The sequence below is a fragment of the Balaenoptera borealis genome (genome assembly GCF_965194805.1).
Source record: "Balaenoptera borealis genome assembly, chromosome: 5".
NCBI classification, from domain to species: Eukaryota; Metazoa; Chordata; class Mammalia; order Artiodactyla; family Balaenopteridae; genus Balaenoptera; species Balaenoptera borealis.
In genome coordinates, this window is record NC_138862.1 from 73,008,859 (window position 1) to 73,029,888 (window position 21,030).

General features: G+C 44.8%; 1 long non-coding RNA gene across 3 annotated transcripts in view; it reads right to left on the reverse strand.

The window, feature by feature from the left end:
• Positions 1–889: 889 nt before the first annotated feature.
• The window catches only part of LOC309629387, a 102,584-nt gene continuing 82,443 nt past the window's right edge, over positions 890–21,030 (reverse strand). For all 3 annotated transcript variants that reach the window (XR_014245037.1, XR_014245038.1, XR_014245039.1), the window contains one exon: positions 890–1,098. This is a non-coding gene — a long non-coding RNA (uncharacterized lncRNA). The remainder of the gene's footprint in view (positions 1,099–21,030) is intronic.

Sequence of the window (21,030 nt, forward strand, 5' to 3'; positions counted from 1 at the left end):
TTTGTGTCAGTGCAGAAAGGTCGTGTGAGTTAATGACAGACCAGTGTACAGGACCCATTCCACATATGGGGAGGAGTGTGGACAAGGAAGGATAAGGTTCACTGTATGGACCTCCTCGTCCTTAGAATGTGAAAATCATAACTCCTGCTGGACTTCCCTTTCATCAGGGGTCAGGGTGCCCTGTATAGATGAGGCTGCATCTAAATAGGCTAGAGCCAGGCTGGGAATGGGAGGGCCTGAAAGAGTCACTGAATCAGTCTGTAGTGGAAGACTTTAAGGATGAATATGAACTGAAGTCTTGACAGAGAGCTCAGATTCAGTCAAAGATGAACAAATTCCAAACCCAGTTCAGAAGTCCGGAGTGAATCCCAAGGAGAACCTATAATTAGGAGTCAGATGGCGCAGGACTGGCCTGATCAGAGACAAGCATGGATGTCTAAGCAGGGGCTGGGGTGGGGGCATTCCTTGCCCTCATCTGTCCTGGGGCCCACCTGATGACAGAGTTACAGACACAGCCAGAACTGATGACTCCATTGTGACTTATTTCATAAAGGAGTTACCAGAATATGAAGCTTTGTAGTATATCTTGAACTCCTCAAAATGTTAGGAAAATAGTTCATGTTTATTCAGATTCTCAGGGTTCTTTTCTCAACATTATCTTGAAGATTCTGTAATTCAGCTTTTGTAGATTGTCTGGGTTCAATGTCATATAACCAAATTGTCCCCTTGTTCTAGTTCATACCTCCTTCTACCCCTGGATTACAAGGTTTTGTGTTTTAAAAAGAGTCAGGCTGTTTAGGGCCTGTTGGCACTTCATTATTTGGTTATACTGCCTCCTCCTATACTTATGTGACTTCAAATTCCACATTTACTCTTACAATACTTTACACTATGGCATAGCTACTCAAGTTTACAGGGCTCAAGGATATAGATTTAGCAGAAATATGGATAGCTTGTTTTATTAAGAAATACACTGAACATAATACCGTAGGGCTACATTTTCCCTCATGACAGCTCCGGACTTACACTTCTCATCCATCTTCTTAACCTTTCACATCATTTCCTGAAGCCATTTCATCTTCCTTCTAAAATGCCAACCTAAAAATAAGTAATCACACTGAAAAGGATCCAGATGGAAACAAAAACATGGACACACTCATTTGGTACGCAAAACATTTTCTATATTTGTCAGTAGACAAGTTTGCTTCTCATCTTCATGTTTGCCTCATTACAGGGGTGTATTAGAGATTAAAAGAAATGTTTTGGCCTATTGGAACAAAATTCATTCTACATGACTTTTGACTTCAGGTGGTAATAGTTTATTTGGGCACTGTAAAGGCCTAAGAAAATCCTCTGGATATAAATATGAGTAATTTATATTTTTTTATTTAATCAAACTAAGACTTCAGATTATTGTATACATTCTTAAGAAGTATATTTTTGTTTCTATCAGTTGGGGAAAGAAGGCTGTGTCAGGCTCAGAACTTGGCAAATCCTGTCGTTTTTCTTGGTGTAGGAATATGGAACACTTTGTAAGGCATGTTTTTAGCTTCTTAGACACAATTACGACATGAGAGTCATGAAAACCAGAGGAATGCTGTAGATTACAAGTAAAGTCATAAATGTAAAATAGACTAATCAGAATCCCCAGTGAGCTATTATTTTTAGAATGTTCTCATTTTATTCTCTTTTTAGAAGAAAGAAGAGCAACACACACAAACACACTTTTATCAGAGGGGATTTTGTAACTTTTTTTCAAAGGAATCTTCCCGTGTCAGTACACATTCATCTAAAACACTATGTTTTCTGTATCTACAGTCTTGTTCAATGGCAATTGGCGTTCAGAATGAGAAAGCTGAGAGGCCACAAGATATTGAATCACCAAAGAAAAAATTAACGTTCATCATCAAAGTAAGCAGTCTTTCGACACCATATCAGAACAATTTTCAGAATAAAGAGCTGAAACAAAAAGTGTTTACTGAAAAACTATCTTTCAGCAAGGAGAGGCCTTGTTCCCTAGGCAGGGTGATGAATCTTTGTGAGATTGTATTAAAGAGTTGTAAATTTTAGGACCAAGTTAACGATCTAAGTCACTGAAGTCTGCAAATTATTCCCCCACAATTTGAAAAAACATTAGCCCTTAAATTGTGTGGCTTTAGAAAATGGCCCACATGTGCGACTTAGACTTTCTGTCGTTAAGTTTAATTCTATGTGAATTGTCAGTCATGATCTGATTATCTTTTAGGCTCCAAAAATGTTGCTAAATTTCAAAGTACAGGTGCTGCAAAGGCAACCCAATGGTTGGCATGCACAGTTCCCTGAAAAAGATGTTGAGCCTCAAAACCAAGGGAGCACATTTTAAAATATTTTCAAGGCGACAAAAGTATAGCCACTCTATGCGGCACACTCACACATCCAAATCCCACCATGTAGGTCCTGTGTAGACACAGCCCTGGCCCAAAGCTGGATGTGGTCTCTCCCCTTTCAAACTCTCTGAAACGTGAAAGTACTAGCTTGTGATTCCAGGATATCTGTTCATTCCCTGGTCAGGAACTTGGTTTTTCTTGTGACATGTACTAAATTGTACTCTGTACACGCTTCATCTCCCCTACTAGATTATAAACTTTTCGAGTGCAAGGACCGTCTCTGTTTTATCTTCTTTGACATAACATAGATGAACATGGTAAATTATAAATTACTCTTGCAGGTCTAAGTTTCTATTCTTGTGGCATTCTTTGCATCTATTAGTACCTTACACATTGTAGGTGCCTAAGAAAGATTTGTTGACTGACTGACATACTGAACAAGTGAACGCCTTCAATTATTTCCAGAATTATTACCAGAATTCCACATGGTATCCAGTAAAGAAAGGCCCAGCAAACAGAAGGTCAGCTCTCTAAAGGGCATTTGTTGGAATGGAGCCTGGCAGGCTGAACTGCCACCCTCAGTTCACAGTCCATCGGACACCAGTGCCATCACCGATGCTTCCAGTTCACACTATAGGATTTGGTTGCACCCTGTGGCATCCTGGCAAGGGGTCCTCAGGGAAATGTGGCTGTCTGACCCCATGCTAAAAAGGTGAGGACTGGTGAGTGCAGAGGTTGCCATAAACCACCTCCACCCTTTGGATGTGCAAATAGCAAGCATTAGCACAACTCTCCTCCCTCGAGAAGCAAGGGAAACTAAAAACAACTAAACCCACGTGAGGGTCTAACGGGCTTTCCCGGTGGCGCAGTGGTTGAGAATCCGCCTGCCAATGCGGCTCAAGCCCTGGTCCGGGAAGATCCCACATGCCGCGGAGCAACTAAGCTCGTGTGCCACAACTACTGAGCCTGTGCTCTAAAGCCCGTGAGCCACAACTACTGAGCCCGCGTGCCACAGCTACTGAAGCCTGCGCGCCTAGAGCCCGTGCTCCACAATGAGAGAAGCCACTGCAATGAGAAGCCCGCGCGCTGCAATGAAGTGTAGCCCCCGCTCACCGCAACTAGAGAAAGCCCCCGTGCAGCAACGAAGACCCAACACAGCCAAAAATAAATAAATAAATAAAATAAATTAAAAAAAAAAAAAAAAAAAGAAACCAAACCAGGCACTTTGCTTTGTTGCCCTTTCTATACCAAATGCCTAGGACTGAATACGTGGAGAAAACTGTCCCGTTTTCCAAATGCTTCCAAATTTTGCAAGGCTTTCTAGACTGTTTATCAACTGTAATCTGTCCTGGAACAGAGACGTCATCTTTAGGGGAAAAAGCACCACTTCATTTGAGTAGTATATGTGGGAAAACTCTCAATAAATCACTTTCTCATTACTAAATACTTCTCCTGTTCTAATATCCAGAAAGGAAAAAATTAAGAAGGAAAAAACCGAGATTTCAGAATGGTCACTTTCTGTGTTGAATTGGTAATCTAGAGGCCCACTGGCCACCTCCTCATCCTTCATCCTTAGCCAACCACAGGTGAAGTCAGGAGCACCCAGCTTCTCTGACGTTTGCAATGCCTCCCTTAGAACATTTACCAACTGCTGTATTTTTTTCCACAGAGTCTCACTATTCGCTATAAATACTAAAAGAACAGGCCCCTTGTTCTCAGGCAAGAAAACACAGAAGCTTCATTTGTTGACTATTTGTAGCCACTATGCATTTTGTGTGCTTTATAGCTTCTTGAATGATTGTTTAATTGTGAATATATTGGCATGTGATTTGAGGTCAGCTGTTTGTCCTCTGGGTGGTACAGTCAATCCATAATCCTGACAGGGAGAAATCGCATTAAACTTCAAGCTTCAAATTCTAGGCTATCAACATATAATCTCTAGCTCTTCAAATCCTATACGTCTCATGAAATATTTCTCAAACGATTTAATTTTCCTTGGATATAGTTTTAAAGCAGTTTCCCTTTTCTTCATTGCTCTAAAAAAAATGCAGATTGGCAAACAGAAAAGAAGATTGGTTCCAACTTCTCCACCCAAAGATACAATTAATATTTCGATACATATTCTTAGCTGGTTGAGAGAGCTCTTTGAATGAGCACAGAAACAAACTCAAAATAAGCTTCACCAGGGCTTTAAGTGTTGCCACATTCTTCAAAATCTTTTTTTAAAGCCAAAACCACATAAAGTAAGATTTTCTTTCATTTAACGTTTTCAGTTTGCCACCAGTATACAGCTCAAGTGGGCCTTCAGTCTCTGGGAAAACGGTGTTTTTAAGAAAAAGGTGGATTTCTGTTGTTTCAAAGCCCATTACAAGAATGCCTTAACTGATCACTGATTTCCTGCTCCTCCCAGATTACCCGCCACCCCACCCCAGCACTTCTTAAACATCTACTCGGGGATCCCTACTTGGGGATCTTTGGCCTCCAATTTTGCCTCTGAGGGGTGAGAGGAGAGTCAAAGGAATAATATTAGAAGCAAATAAAACAATACTATAGTGGTCAACTCTGGAAAATTGGAACACAGGTGTTGGTTGTATTAGTTTCTATGTTCTTACAGATATTTTTAAAGTTCTAAATATCAATAAAACTAAACAAAAGATATGGTCCTTGTGTTCAAGGAGTTCAGGGTCTGGTGCAATGCTCAAACAATTACAGGACATACAAGATTTGCAAACAGATCATCTGTCTAGAGAGCCTTCTAACAGAGGTTAGTACAAAGTGCTCGACTCTAGCAGCTAGAGGAACATAGAGCAGGGAGCACCCGACCCCTCCTCAGCAATGTCTTCTTAGAGAATGTAGGAAGGCTTCTGTAAGGAGGAAAGCTTGACCTGAGGCTGGGAGGATGAGTAGTTCTCTGTGGTTTCAAGTGTGAGTAAGAGTGTGCTGCAGAAAAAAAACCATGACATGTGTGAAATCAGACTCTGAGACCATACTGTGTGCTTGGAGAAGAGAGCATACTTTCAGTATGACTGGGGTTGTTCTGTGTCAGCTGATGAGCTTGGAGAGGTGGGCATTTACTAGGTGGTGAAGAGTCCCATATGACAAGTTACCCAATGGTTGATAAAGAACCAGTGAAGCAAGTGAAGGGCATAATGCAAATTTTGTGTTGGCAAAAGCCTTCAGGGGACAGTGTGGAAGATAGATGGGAGGGAGGTGGAAGGGAGGCAGAGAAACCAATTAGGAGGCTCCTGCAATGACCTAGGTGAGAGATGATGGTCTATAATAGGCCAATGGCAGAGGGGGAGCGGAGGACAAATGGGAGATCTTTAGAAGATAGAATCCACACTTCGTGGAGACAAATTGGATGTGCAGGGAGGGAGAGGACAGAATTGAGAGTGATTGCAGGTCTTCTGACTTGCAGGTGGGTTGGATGATTGCGTAAATTCACTGAGATTGGGCAGAGAAGGAATGGAGAAGGACACATGAGTGAAATTTGCAACACGCTGAGTTTGGGGAACCTGTGATACATCTTGGAGTTGCCCAAGAGACCACGAGGTACAGAGATTTGAGGTGAGTGTAGCAAGTGTGGTCTCTAGGCTAGAAGTCGACTCATCCATGCTGAACCATGGGGCTGAGGCCATGACTCTGCTGAAGGTGTTCTGGGAAGAATGAGGGAGAGAGAACAGAGGCTGCAACTCTGGGGATGCTCAGCGATTAAGAGGCTGAGGGGTGGTCCAAGGGGAAGAAGACTCGAAGAGAGTGGTGATGTCAGTCAATGTTGCATCTGTTAAAGGAGGAGATCACTTCAAGAAGGAACAGTCTCTAGAACTGGCAGACAAGCCATGTAAGAGTTGGTGTTGCCAGATAAAATACAGAGTGCCCTATATGATCATCCATGCCAGTAAATAAAGCCGAAACTAATAAAAAAAAAAAAAGAGTGCCCAATTAAATTTGTATTTCAGATTGAAACAAATTTTTTTAGTATAAGTAAATCCTCTACTTTTATTTGCTAAATACAGCAACCCTAGTAAGATAAAGACTAAAATGCGCATGTCAGTGTGGTAGCTAAAGCAGGGTCAGAGGATGGCAGGGAGCGAAGCAGGAGGAGACTTAGAGGCAGTGCATGTGAACCAACCTTTCCAGAAATCAGGCTGTGAAGCAATAGGGTCAGGGCAGGGTTAAGACACAGAGGATTTTCCTAAGGGGAGCAGACACTCTATGCTTCATCCCTAGCCACCCCCACCAGCCAGAAACCACAAGGTTCAAGGCCATGTCTTATCTGTCTTTGTAATCAAAATGCTGACCTGCCCAGACCCTTTCTCTTGTGCATCAGAAAGTCAGTAAGTGGTTGCTAAATTAAACCCTTAGACTGGGTTTTTCCATACCTGTAGTAAAGAGCTAACGTAATCCAGGAGACGCCTCACTTTTGCCTCTAGCTGAAAATTATGACCCAATATATTTGGGGCAAATATCGTTCATGTTTATCAGAATGACCTGAGAAACTGCCTAAGCTCCCCATTTCTACTTACCAGCAAACGCACTTCTGAGAGGCAAATTGTCCTCTCTCTCTCTGCCTGCGAATACACAGTAGCAACAGGAGCAGCTGGGAATCTCTTAACTGCCTTGTGCTTGTCAAGATGATGCAACTTGCCAGGTGAGTGAAACAGATTCTGAATATCTGGCTGAGGGGAAAACAAAATAAAACAAATCTTGCACCAAACCAAGAGAGTAAGTTTCTCAAGAGGCTTTCTGAGGCCGCCAGTGGGAAACTTCAGTGTTCGCTGCACCACGTGGCTCACACACTGCCTTTCCTCCTTTACACAGCTAAGTGAAATCCACTCACCCTGTCGGAGGAATAAACCAAACACAAAAACAAACCTATTAAAGGGCCGCTCAGCCCTGCCTTAAGTGATCGGAAGCAAGCAAGCAAATGCACAGGTGCTTCCCAAGACAGGTCTTTGGCATTTCTGCTCCTAACGCACCCTTGAGTCCACACTGGAGATGCCCTGGACTCTGCTCGGGAGGGAGGAAGGAGGCCCTGGCGCTGAAGTGAGGGCTCTGGGGCTTTGCACCTGCTATGGCACAGAAAGGAGGCCCCAGGATATGTCTGGAGGGGACAGGGTCTGGGGGTGCTTTCTGTTGGTGGAACGAAAAAGAAAAATGGCTTAATGGAAAAGCTTGGATTTTGAGGTTGGATTAGACCTGGGTTCAATCCCTTTCTCTAGTTTTGTAGTATTGGGATCTGTAACATGGTGGTTGAGAGCTAAGCTTTAGAGTTGGACACTTTTGGATTTAATTTCTAGTGCTACAAGTGGAACGACGATAACACTTTCCAAAATACCTTCTGTATATATTCTTCTTGGAGTCATTCTGCCTTTATGGCTCTAAGAAAGAGAATAAGATGGATGGCGCCACAAGAAGGAGGAGGATGCGACATAGGGACCGTCCCTGTCAAACAGTTGGAGGGAAAGGAACAAGGGGACAAGGAGTAGGAGGCAAAAAAGGAAAGGAAGAAGTGCCCAGAAGGTGAGGATTAGAAACCGTCAGTTCAGTTGAGGAAGATTCCAGAGCAAAAGGCTGTGCTCCTCTTCCTGCCTAAGAGACTCTGGGAGGAGACTGCCTTAGAGGGTCCCACACTGACCAGGGGTCGGTTCACAGAGCAGAGAGCAGGCCTGAGGCAGGACTGCCCCCCAGCTTGGTGCTTCCTGGCCTGAGCCAGAAGCTCCTGGGGGCCCCCAGTCGGGAATGCAAAAGGTCACCAAGAGCTGAGGCCAGCAGGCCCACCACAGGGGGAAGTGACCCAAAGCAGAGACTGTGAGGAGGACCGCCCACACCGCAAGGGACAGGCCAAGACCCAGGTCTGCTGGATTGGTGAGAGCCGGGGTGCCGCTGAGCCAGCAGCAGGGAGGAGAGAGGGAGGGGACGTCACATTGCGTCAGACGGGCCGGAGAACAGGCCACATGCTGTGCGGCATGGACTTTGGCTGCAGGTGTGAATAGGGCCCCCGTGAGCAGGCATAGTAGGGACTTAGGGCGGTGAGAACCTACAGAAGCGAACAAAGACCAGCCTTCTCAAGGGGCAGAGGGGAGGAGCAATAGCCTGGAGAGGGAGAGATAGACTGGGAAGAAGTTTGAGCCTTGAATTATTTAAATACTTGTTCAAAAGAAACTGAGAAAACTGGAAAAATAATAAACACAAAAAATAACATCTCAAAAAAAAACAATCTCTTTTACTCCCATTCTTCCTCAAAAAAACCACTCTGAAATCTTTGACTTGGCAAATTTTGATATTTTTTTCCTGCTCCTCAGTGAGATTTGGGGCTCTAGAGGTCAAAGTCATCAGTTATGGATAATAAAGGACCCCACCAAGTATCTACATTTGAGGTACAGTGTATAAATTTACAGCACCCCCCTCTACTAGAGGAGCTTTGTAAACTTTGGTTATCTTAACTTCTTTGGGCCTCAGCTTCCTCATCTACAAAATGAGAATAATACTACTTCATAAGGGTTGTTGGGTGTATTAAATGAAATGATGCATGTGAAGCACTGTACAGTACTCAACACATAATTGTGCCTGTTAATGGTTATATAACATTGTTACTTAGCTTCCACCAGCTTCATTTTCTACGGCTGTAAACTGGGATTGCAATATTCACCTCACATAATAGGTTTGCAAATAGCATTACTTTCCCTTTCTCCTCTATTCCCTTTTCTGAAGAGCTACGGTTTATCTTATCTTGTCTTCTACCTCAAATAAATACATCTCTATTCATTTATTCAACCAAGACTGTTTTCTGAGTTTCAGCTTCGTGCAGATCACTCTCCTGAGGGTTTCTGAGATGATACATGTACAGTATTTATCATTCATGGTCTGCTGGTTGAGGGCGGAGGGAGCAATATTTTTACATCTTTATCATAGAAGGGAAAAATGATGAGTGGATAGCAAAAGCACTGCAGTAATTCAGAGGAGGCAGTGTTGATTTCTAGTTAGAAGTCAGGGAATGCTTCTTGCATAACCTGGAATTTGAACCAGACCTTGAAGAATGAGAAATACTTAGGCAAGTGAAGATTGGGGAGGGCACAAGGATGTGTGTTGAGATGGGTGGGTGGTTCTGTGTGACCAGTTCAGAGAAGTTGAAAGGTTGGGGAAAAGATAGGCTGGAGAACTGGGTACAGGCCTGATATGATGAGCCCACGATGCTATTAAGCTAACAGTCGTCAACTTTTCACTTTCTCATATTTCATGAAAGGAAGGAGAAGGAGAAGGAACTAAAATGTATTGAGCTCCAGATACACGTGAGCCACTGCACAGAGACGATTGTTCTATGTATAGTATCTCTAAACCTCATGGCCATGCTGGAAGGTAGGTATTCACAGAGAAGGACACTGGGTGAGGTTCAGGGAGGTTAAGTAACTTACCTAAGATCACCCAGCTAGAAAGTAATCCACTGAGAATAAAATCTGGGCTTGCCTGATCCAAAACTAGTGCTATGAGACGAGGCCTTTAGGCCTTACCTGTTCTACCTGTTTCCTTGTGAAAGCATCACTTCTTTCCAGCTCCTGTGTTTAAGGAGGTTCTCTCACCAATAAATTAGCAGTCAGGGTGAGCTGGAAGCATTCTGAGGGACTGAAACCCAATGGGGTGATGATTTGGTTCCAGGATTCAGGGTCATGGAAAACTGCCAGAAGGATATGGGTCTTCTCCTCCTGCAAATGGCCCCACGAGTGTCCTGGCAATCTTGAGCCACCTAAGGAGAACAGTGTCGGGGATGAGACTCAGCTTTGGAAGGTAATGGGAGCCTAAACGAGGGACACCCAAGATACTTTCATCTTCTGTGTATTTATGCTCCGTTTAAGTCCCAGGGGATTACATTTTGAGGTGGATCTGAAGGCAGGATATATGACAGACTAATGTTTATTTGAGAAGGCTCAGACATATGTGTCGCCCCAGCTGGAACCAACACGGCAAGACCCAGGACATTTTTGGTTTTGTACCATAAATCTTCTCTCTGGGGAGTGAGAAACCAGATCTGACCTTGTGAGTCCTGGGGTAGTGACTGAGGCTCAGAGAGACAGGTTGACTTCTCCAAGCTCACACAGATGGGAAGAGGCAGAGTCAAGATGACAGCCCTAGGACTGTGATCCTGGCTTCATTACTGTGCTGCTCACAGGAGAGTAAACTCACCTAATCAGAGGACTAGAAAACAGTTTACAACCTCAATGGCCTGTGGCTGGTTTTAAGAGAATCATAGAATTTTTACAATTAGAAGAGACAGTAAAGATCATTTCAGGGCTTCCCTGGTGGTGCAGTGGTTGAGAATCTGCCTGCTAATGCAGGGGACACGGGTTCGAGCCCTAGTCTGGGAAGATCCCACATGCCGCGGAGCAACTGGGCCCGTGAGCCACAATTACTGAGCCTGCGCGTCTGGAGCTTGTGCTCCGCAACAAGAGAGGCCGCGATAGTGAGAGGCCCGCGCACCATGATGAAGAGTGGCCCCCACTTGCCGCAACTAGAGAAAGCCCTCGCACAGAAACGAAGACCCAACACAGCCAAAAATAAATAAATAAATAAATAAAAAATGAATAATGCTTTAAAAAAAAAAAGACTTGGGAAAAAATCAAAAAGGACATCATTAGCTGAAAGATTTGCAAGACATTTATATTAAAGGCACACACACACAAAAAAAAGATCATTTCATCCAATTAACTCATTTTATAGACGAGAATCCTGAGGTTCAGAATAGGAAATTGACTCGCCCAAGGTCACAACACTTAGCGGTGGGACTTGGCCTAGGTCACAGACACTGCCTGTGCTCAGTGCTCTTTCCACTGATGCTGAATAATATGTTCCACGGACTATCAACCACCCCAACTCCCACGCCCCCATCCTGCCCACTCACAGGTGGAGAGTCAAGAGGTCATCCATCACTACTTCCATTCAGACAGGCATACCTCTCTAATTTTATGAAGGAGATAAAAACATGTCCTAATTTCAAATCAGCCAGAGAAAGCAATTCCCCAAACATCTGGTACTTTTCTGGTTTGAAAGCCCCTACATTTTTTTCCGGCATAAGTCTCAGAAAGTCAAAGCAGAGAGTTGGCTCCCGTGCTCCAGCTCATTTTTCACGAAGCTCCCCAAATGCTAAACAGATTTCCTGTACCCTTGGGGACAAGCACCTCCTCTCTGGCCAAAATCCTGCCCCATTTTCTCACCCCAGTAATATGCAGGGCCTCACAGCCAGCTCCTGCAGGGGCAGCCAGCAAGCATCCCAGGCTGTCTCACGCTCTGTAACTAAATGCCTGGAGCCCACCTCTTTCCTAGTCTCCTTTTTCTAGGAGGGGGCCGTGACATGCTCCCATGAACCCAGGCAGGGGCTGTTTCCCATCACTTCTTGCAATGAGGTATTTCATGGGGCCTGAAAGAGGAAATCAGGTCTCTGCTCCCCCTGGGATTAGTGCCATTCTCTCGTCTGTCCTCCCAGAGGCCCTTTCTCTAGGCCTGACATAACTTTCTCCTCCAAGACAGGACCAGCGAGAATCCATTTGTGTTCCTGCCCTGCATTCCAGCAGAATCCCTCGGGCACCGTGGCTGGAAATGATTTGTGTAGGGAACTTGGCCAGCTTCACTTTTAATCACTCACATACTCACAGATACAGGGAATCCCGCCACACTCACCTGGGGGATGGAAGAAACCTTCCTCACTTTGACAGGGTCTCCCTAAGTGATGCAATAAACAGTGAGTCTAGTCTCCAGGAAAGATGTAAAGAGCCTCCTTCTCCAAGGGTTAATTGTAAAATCAGTATCTTCAGGAACCCCTCCCCCTTCCCGGGAGCTTCTGCAAAGCAGACACTTCTCGGATAATATCCAAACATCCATTCACCCTGCAGTGCTTCCTGAACACTGCTCTGACTGGGGAGGAGGGCAGGGTGGAGCTGGGCCTGGAAGAAAGGGCAAGATTTGCTGAGAACATTTAGGCAGGGGGATGGTGGAAGCCAAGGTCTGGGAGAATGAATGATCTGGGGTGGGTGAGGAAGGGGGAGTCAGGGGGCAACTGGAGGGGAACAGAGGTCTTGTTGGGGAGGAGGGAGCAATGACTAGTCAGGGTCCCAACAGGAAACAGAGGGCACACCCAAGATGGGATAATTTGAAAAGGGTTTATTTGCAAACGTGTGGGTGTAGGAGAACCATAAAGAATAGCCCAGTAAACCAGGCTCAGTAAGAGCCAAGGCATTACAACTCTAGGCACAGAGAGACTATGGCTAGAACAGAGAGAGAGTGTGCAGTAGAACAGCTGCCTTAGAAGAACAGTGGCCTCAGTCAAGGATGCAGCCAGTTCCAGGCAACCTTGCAGGGGGAGGTCCAGGCAGAGGCGGATTTACAATGAAACTGGTTAAGTTCAAGCTGTAGGGTTCAGAGTTGCACAGGCCCCTTCCCAGGCCTGGGAAGGAACCCTAGCAAAGTTCATATGTTCCATGTTTTTATAAATTTTTTTGGGTAAATTTTGTAAAAGTAAGATATTTTTGATCCTAGTTTCCCTCTGCCACACACATCCTATGTTGGGTGGCTTTGGAGGCGGCATGGGCATTTTTAGGATCTGGTTAAGGAGAAGATGAGTTTGGGTTTGGTGTGATATATTTAAGTTGCTCACAGTCACTCTGTATATATTTAATTCACCGCTAGCTGTCCTCATGTAGGAATGGCTTCCAGGAATACTCTTACTGCCAACTCATCTGATGTCATGACTTGAAGGTACAGAGAGGTCAGTTGTAATAAGAATGTGTCCTTTGGTGCCCAGCATGGATGTATGGGGGTAGTGAAGAGAACAGAGGTTTGTGTGAGGAACGAGGGCCGGTCTGTGGCCCATCATCAGACATAAAATTTTAAGTCTAGAATTCAGTTCTCATTGTCAGTAGTATAATGCAGCACCTGCAACTATAAACACACCATACTATTTCTTTTTAAATGGAATTTCACATATTAGTTCTCAGATTCCTGTGTTTATAGCCTATAGGCATAAAAAAAATTTCAGATCATATCAAAATTAGCAAGTTATTAAGACGAAGAAAGAAAATGCAAATAGAGTTAAAGGACCTTGGATTATTCGATAATCTTATTGATGGAGGAGTAAAGCATATGAACTCATTGGCAAAAGATTTACATTTCTTACTGCTTTGATACAAAATCCTGACATCTATGAAGATGTCCTAGATGGGGTTCCCTAGAAATGGCCTATGAAATGGAAAGTTGCATGTAACTTTTTTACTGTGGAGAGCTCTCAGGAGTTATACTTGTAAGGAAATGAGGATGGAAGGACTGGGAAAAGCCGACCAGAATGTGGCCCCAGAAGATCCTATATTCCAGCAGCTGAGGGATGGCTGCGCTGGCCCCATGAGGGAATCCGGGCAAAACCACACAGCACCCTCTATAAAAGATAACATAAAACTCATGGTATGCCACCACTATAATGGGGCCCAAAGACAAGCTGGTTTATAAGTCTTAGCAATTCAAAGAGTATTTAAGATTAATTCCTGAACAAGAAAATTTGAAATGCTCTAAATCTTAGTTATATATGGAAGAAAATGATAGAGGTCTTCCCAAATGGGACAGCAATCTCAGATTTTTACATGACATTACAAACGATGAGTTGTGAAACTGAAATGGTTCTACGTTACCAATATAAAAAGAATCCAATTCCAATCAAACCCACTAGAGGAAAGAATGGATTATATTTCCGTTCTTTCTCTAGAAAAATGTATTACAAAGTTGTCAGATGAAGAGGCAAAGAGTATGCTGCTGAAAACAGAAAAATACTGTTATTTTTCTGCATTTGGTGATATTTTTGGTTTTTGTGGACCAATAAAACTGGAAGCTTCAGTCTCATAAAGCCAGCATCACACTTAGACCCAGAGGAATAAACACCCTGTCATCACCCCCCCCCCCCACCCCGCACCACTCAGGTATCCATCTGGAGCTCCCCAATAGCTGAACCCAACAGAAGCCAGAGGCTACTGTAGGATAGCCCCTACAGGGGCAGGGAGCAGGATGGAGAAGGGTAGCACATATTGAAGACACCAGTCACAGCTAAGTATTATGGAACAAGGTTATGGTAGCCTTGACTGTCAAACTCAGCTTGCATTTTATTCATAGAACAATGAAATCTGAAAGACATAAACATAAACTCATATGGAAGGAGCATTTAATCTGGGGTTGTAAAACATGTCTGCCACTCACCACTCACCAGCAGCCCACTAAGGCAAAGTCCTGAACCCACATACAGGCGGGAAGACGTGTGTGCTCCTTGTCTCCTCTCTGAGGCCTGGGGAGAGTGGGCTCCCAAGCTAGCCGTAGGGGAGGAGCCAGTGGAGAACACTATGACGGCGAGATGCAGAGCACCGTCACCTTGGACATGACCCCTAATCAGAGGATGTGGTTACTCCCTTCACTATTTAGCAGTTCTTATATCCTGAATGTCCAGTTTATACCCCTCCCTCCTCCATGCTGTAAGCGAGGCCCTCTCTTCTTGTCTCTGCCTCATCCAGTCAGCTCCCAGCTGCAGCTCTGCGCAGCCAGTGCCAGATGCACACACAGAATCAGATGGGCGGCCACCCTTGGAGGGTGGGAGCCCAAGTTTGAGGTGGAAATGCCAGAACCCAATTCCTCTGTTGGCTCCTTTGTAACCTTCCCGGGTAACTGAAGTCCTGGCATCTTTCCCTAGATCTTTCCCTGTTTTGCTGAGATCCCAAGAGATTCCATAATGACCCTCTCCTTTCCTGGTCCCACACCAAGTGCTCTCCTTGACTGATCCTTCCCATGCTTCGCCCTCCACCCAGAAACAAGGACTCCTAAATCTGCTATCTCCAGCCAGCTGGCCTTCACAAGGTCTTTTGTTTTTTTAAATTTTTATTTGATATTGGAGCATAGTTGATTAACAAAGTTGTGTTAGTTTCAGGTATACAGCAAAATGTATTTATTGTTTGCCCCAGACAACCTCTCCCCTCTCCCACCATTAGGCAATGAGATTCGTTGGCACTCAGGAAGCATTAGATAAATAAATGAACGCTTTTGCCTTGGTTTCCCTTTCTAGCTGTATCATTCACTATTCCCCCCTACTTCCCCTCCCCCCCTCAGGCTAGTCCAACTCAAGTGCTTACTGTTCTCGCTCGTCTCCTCCCAAATTCTCTCCTCATCTGCTCTTGCACACATCGGTTCTCCACTGGGCGTCTTCCTATTTCACTTACTGGTTTACACGTCTTATCTCCTCTACCAGATAGAGAATGCGTCCAGGACTCAGCTATGTATGAGTCATTTCTTCTCCCCAGCAGCTACTGACCTACAATGGGCATTTATGAATGGATTAATGGACGTATCTGCCCTTCAAATCATGAAGGTCTTTCTTCTTGTTATGGGTTAAGTATATATTTAAATTACACACATGTGATTCATGATTACATTCCTACTGTAAAACACTCAAACAATATAGATAAAACTAAACTCCCCTTTGCTTACCTCCAATCCCAGTTCCCTCCCCATTTATATATCTATGCAATGAAGGTGTAATATAGTTTTGTGGGATTTTTTTTTTTTTACAATAGAGGTATATTATATAAATTATTTTGCAGCCTGCTTCTTTCACATTACAATATGTCAAAAGTATCTTCTCGTCTTTCTATACACAAATGGATTCTCGCTGGTCCTGTCTTGGAGGAGAAAGTTATGTCAGACCTAGAGAAAGGGCCTTCTGGGAGAACAGACGAGAGAATGGCACTAATACCAGGGGAAGCAGAGACCTGATTTCCTCTCTCAGGCCCCATGAAATACCTCATTGCAAGAAGTGATGGGAAACAGCCCCTGCCTGGGTTCATGGGAGCAAGTCACGGCCCCCTCCTAGAAAAAGGAGACTAGGAAAGAGGTGGGCTCCAGGCATTTAGTTACAGAGCGTGAGACAGCCTGGGATGCTTGCTGGCTGCCCCTGCAGGAGCTGGCTGTGAGGCCCTGCATATTACTGGGGTGAGAAAATGGGGCAGGATTTTGGCCAGAGAGGAGGTGCTTGTCCCCGAGGGTACAGGAAATCTGTTTAGCATTTGGGGGGCTTCGTGAAAAATGAGCTGGAGGGGCTTCCCTGGTGGCGCAGTGGTTGAGAATCTGCCTGCCAATGCAGGGGACACGGGTTCGAGCCCTGGTCTGGGAAGATCCCACATGCCGCGGAGCAACTGGGCCCGTGAGCCACAACTACTGAGCCTGTGCGTCTGGAGCCTGTGCTCCACAACAAGAGAGGCCGCGATAGTGAGAGGCCCGCGCACCACGATGAAGAGTGGCCCCCACTTGCCGCAACTAGAGAAAGCCCTCGCACAGAAACGAAGACCCAACACAGCCAAAAATAAATAAATTAATTAATTAAATTAAAAAAAAAAAAGAGCTGGAGCACGGGAGCCAACTCTCTGCTTTGACTTTCTAAGATTTATGCCATTGAGATATTGAGAATACTTCTACTTCCCCCATTTTCTTCTCCTTATCCCAAGAGCCTCTGGGATGCTTTTACTCTGTATGCCCTGCCCCCAACACCTAGGTTTTGCTGAAATAGCATGGTACTTTTCTTTCTAGATCTCATTAGAATTTCCTTTGCAGTATTTCACCTCTATTTTAAGAATTCTTATTCAGCATTACACATTTCCAGTCTATCATTATCCATTTATACTGAACTATATATATGTGTATAAATCTATGCACACGTATACATATATACACATGTTTGTGTATATATATAGGTAAACATGTATATATACATGTGTGTATATGTATATATAAGGAAACATGATTTATTGCTCACCCCTGTTTCCTCTCTTCTCTAACCCATTTGATTTTGGTCAGAGTCTTTTTGAAACTATTTTCTTCAGAGACTGCTATAATTGTTGGATCCTTGCATATCTGTTAAAAAAAAAATATATATATATATATATCTCAACTTCTGTGGGTGAATAATGTCTTCAAAGTTCATCCATGTTGTAGCAAGTGTCAGGATTGCCTTCCTTTCCAAAGTTAAATAATAGTCCATTGTATGTATGTACCACATTTTGTGTGTCCATTCCTCTGTTGATGGACACTAGGGTTGTTTTCACCTGTTGGCTATTGTGAATAATGCCATCACCCAGCTTTAACAATGATCAACTCAGAGGCAATCCTGTTTCATCTGTAACCCCACTGCTTTCCCCTTCCATATTATTTTGAAGCAAATCTGAATGGGGTATTTTACAAATTATATTTTCTATTTGGTTGGAGATCATTCCCAGGGAGAATCAGAGTCTGGAAACCAACAATATTTCACCCCAAATAACTTAAATCTGTTTGGCATAAAGATGAAGTGCAGGTGAGGTGGGAAAGCTGCCACAGAAATGGTAGATGAGGAAGGAGAAGTAGGTCAGAGAGTGGCTAAGGCTGATCATATGTACTTGAGCTGCTCTCCCTACTGTCACCTCCTTCCCCCTCAAACCTCTGCTCCCCACATCCCAGAAGCAGGAAAGACTCCAAAGCTCACAGACCGCTGCAACCATCCTGGCTTTGGGGACCTCGGAAAAGGCTCTATAAATCTCTGTCCACTTGTCTACAGCCAGGGCATTTTGCTTTGGCAATGCTAGGGCTGAAGTCAAGCTATGCCTTGAGCTCACCGACACTGCCTTGCGAGCCAAGGTCTATTCCTGGAGAAGAGATTAGTGGAAATTCCTCAGGAAGAAATTGGCTGCCTGTGAATGCCAAGAGATGTCGCTAGATAAACTACCCAGAAACAAGAGTTCGTATGTTCATTATCACTTTAAAATTATGCTGAGCACCTGAGTATGACACAATTTAACTAAATTAACTTGGCCTCTGTTGAGCCATCCTCCAGAGCAAACGGAGGCTCTCTTCTGGGACTCACCTTGGAGGTGTGGTGTCCCTTGCCTTTGTTACCTTGAGAAGTGAAAACTTGTGCTAAGGGAACATGGCAGTAGCTGTTGTGGAAGGGCCTGAATTTATCTTCCAAGTGGCCTTGGAGAAAAACACAGTCATTCTCACCCTCCCTTAAAGGCCCCTTTACTGATGGTCCCCAGTTTTCTCTTCCTAACCCCATCAGTATCATAAATATCCCCTTAACATTCCGCAGGGACAGCTGAAACCTGGGATACATTCGAAGGAAATCATTGCAAGCAGAAAATCTTTTGGTCTCTTCCCCCAGGTCAGTAGCCCCGTCTTCTCCTCTCTTTTCTACTCTGCTGGTCTGAGATTTCTCTCCATCCTCAAGAGGAGCATCAGTAAGTGTGGGTTGGCCCAGAGTTTGATATGAACATTGTCCAACGGGAGCTGAAGCATCTGGGGCCTGTTTGTACCTCAGTCAGTAGGCGTGTGTCTTGAGCTGCTGACATGAAGTTGCTCTTGGGTGTCAGAAAGGCAGCATCCCGCACTGCAGACTCGGGACATGCATCTACCACGTCTACTCCATTGGGCTTTACCCCATCTTTCCACCGTCTCTCTGATAAACATGGACCTATCACTTCTATTCCCTCAGCCTCTGTTTTTTGATAAAATCAGGGGATTGAACTGGATGGTCCCAAAGTCCCCTTCTAGCTCTGAGTCTGTGAAAAAAACTCACAAACCCTGGAAGTTAGAAGCACCTGTTTGGCTCCTTGCCCTAACACCAGAGGCCCTTAGAGGCCACCTGGGCCAAAGATCAAGCTGGGAGGGAGGTGGGAGCTCCAGGTGGGGTTTCCCAAGGTGGACTCTTGGAGGTGCTTTGGCATGTATGAAAAAGAGACTGGAGAACGTGGAGCAGCAAATGAGCCGATCCAGCCTGGGGTGGGCTTGGGGGGCTACCTGGGTTAGAAAGGCTCGTTCCTGACAGCATTCCTGGAACACCACTGCACTTAGGTGGCTATGGATCTGAGGCCCAAGCTGGACTTGGGGCCAAAACAGCAAAGAATCCCTTTTCTTCCTGCATTAAGGCAGCTGCAGAGATCAACCAGGATCTAGGATCAAAAAAGGACTCCAAGATTTAGAACCCAAGGAGGAGCCCGACGGGAGCTGCAATAAGGAATGTCCAGGAGGGGACAATGGAGGCTCCTCACATATTCTAAAGAGGGCTTCGCAAGCTTTAACACACACTGGAATCCCCTTGAGGGCTTGTTGAAACACAGAGTGCTGGTCCCACATCCTAGATTCTGATTCTGTAGGTCTGGGGTGGGGATTGGGAATTCTCATGTCTAACAAGTTCCCAGGGGATGCCAATGCTGCAGGTCTGGGGGCCACTCCTTGAGAATGACTTTATTAAAGAGGCAGAGAGGAGACGTCATAGGTGAGTGGTGAAGAGCTCAGCTAGCAGCTCTGCCCTTTACCAGACGTGTGCAAGCTACATAGCCTCTCCAAACCTGTTTCTTTGTCTGTAGTTTGGGACTGATAATAAGTGAGGAGTGGAGAGGAGATACACCTAAATAACTCGGAAAAGTTTCTGGCACAAAGTGAATGCTCCAAAAATGTTAGCTCTCTGTGCCTCTCAGCGTGGTGACTGATGAATGCAAAGCCTCCAGCATGGGGAAAGTGGTCAGTAGTGGTTGTTTTATACATATTATTAGGCTTGTGCTCAGGCACAAGTAAAAGAAACCAACTAGAGTGGCTTGAATAATTATTTTAGCTTTCCAGACTCTGTGGTAGGGATGGCAAGAAAAAGGAGGGGATCTCTCCCTCCTGTCAGAGGAGCCCAGCGGTGAGCAGTCCAGGGCAGGAGTGGCACCGCTTCAGGGACCTCTCAGAACCCAGGTTCCTACTGCCTCCCTGCCTGACTTGTTTTCGTCCTCATGGTTGCAGAATGGCTGCTGTACCTCCAGTCCTCATTCCAGGCAGGAAGGGGGGCTACATGAAGGACAACAAGGCAAACACTCTCTCCTTGTGATGTTTGCCTTTATATTCTCAAAGGGAAGTCCTCCCAGGGTCTTCTGCCAACGTCTCACTGGCCTCATCTCATTCGGCTAGGGATGACCATCTCATGTGGCCATCCTTAGCTGCCTAGGAGGCTGGGAAGTACTTTAGCTTTTCAGACTCTATGGTAGAGATGGCAAGAAAAAAAGAGGTTGAAGTGGGTGTTGAGAGAGCCACTCAAGGTATCTGCAATTTGATTGTTCAAAGCTTTGAAAACTATGGCCAGTTCAGCGAGCCATGGGAGTATGAAGACCACAATTCATCCTGTGCCCTTAATTGACTCTGCGTGTGTGTGTGAGAGAGAGAGAGAGAGAGAGAGATTTTGCTATTTCTCTTAGAAAACTTATGTGGCTCTGTCTTGTAGGATAATTTGTGAGCAGGCCTTCTGTTCCTCATCCCTTCTCCATCTCACATCCACCCCTGCAGGCCAGGAGCTTCCCCAGGTTCATGCTTTTCTAGACTACTCACTAGACCAGACACCATCTCAGCATTGGAGACAAACTGTGCACAAGGCACATCTGCAGCCCAGCCGCCATGAAGCTTAAAGCCTAGCAGGAAACACATTAAAAATTAAAATGGAAAAGCATTAACATTATTTTTTAAAGTCCCTAAATAATAGGGACTTGCCCGTGAAATTAAATTGAGTGTGGTTTATTTGATCAAAAAAGAGAGTCAAATTTGCCATCAGACTTCCTCCAAAAAGCTTTTTTAAAGAATCCCTCATTCT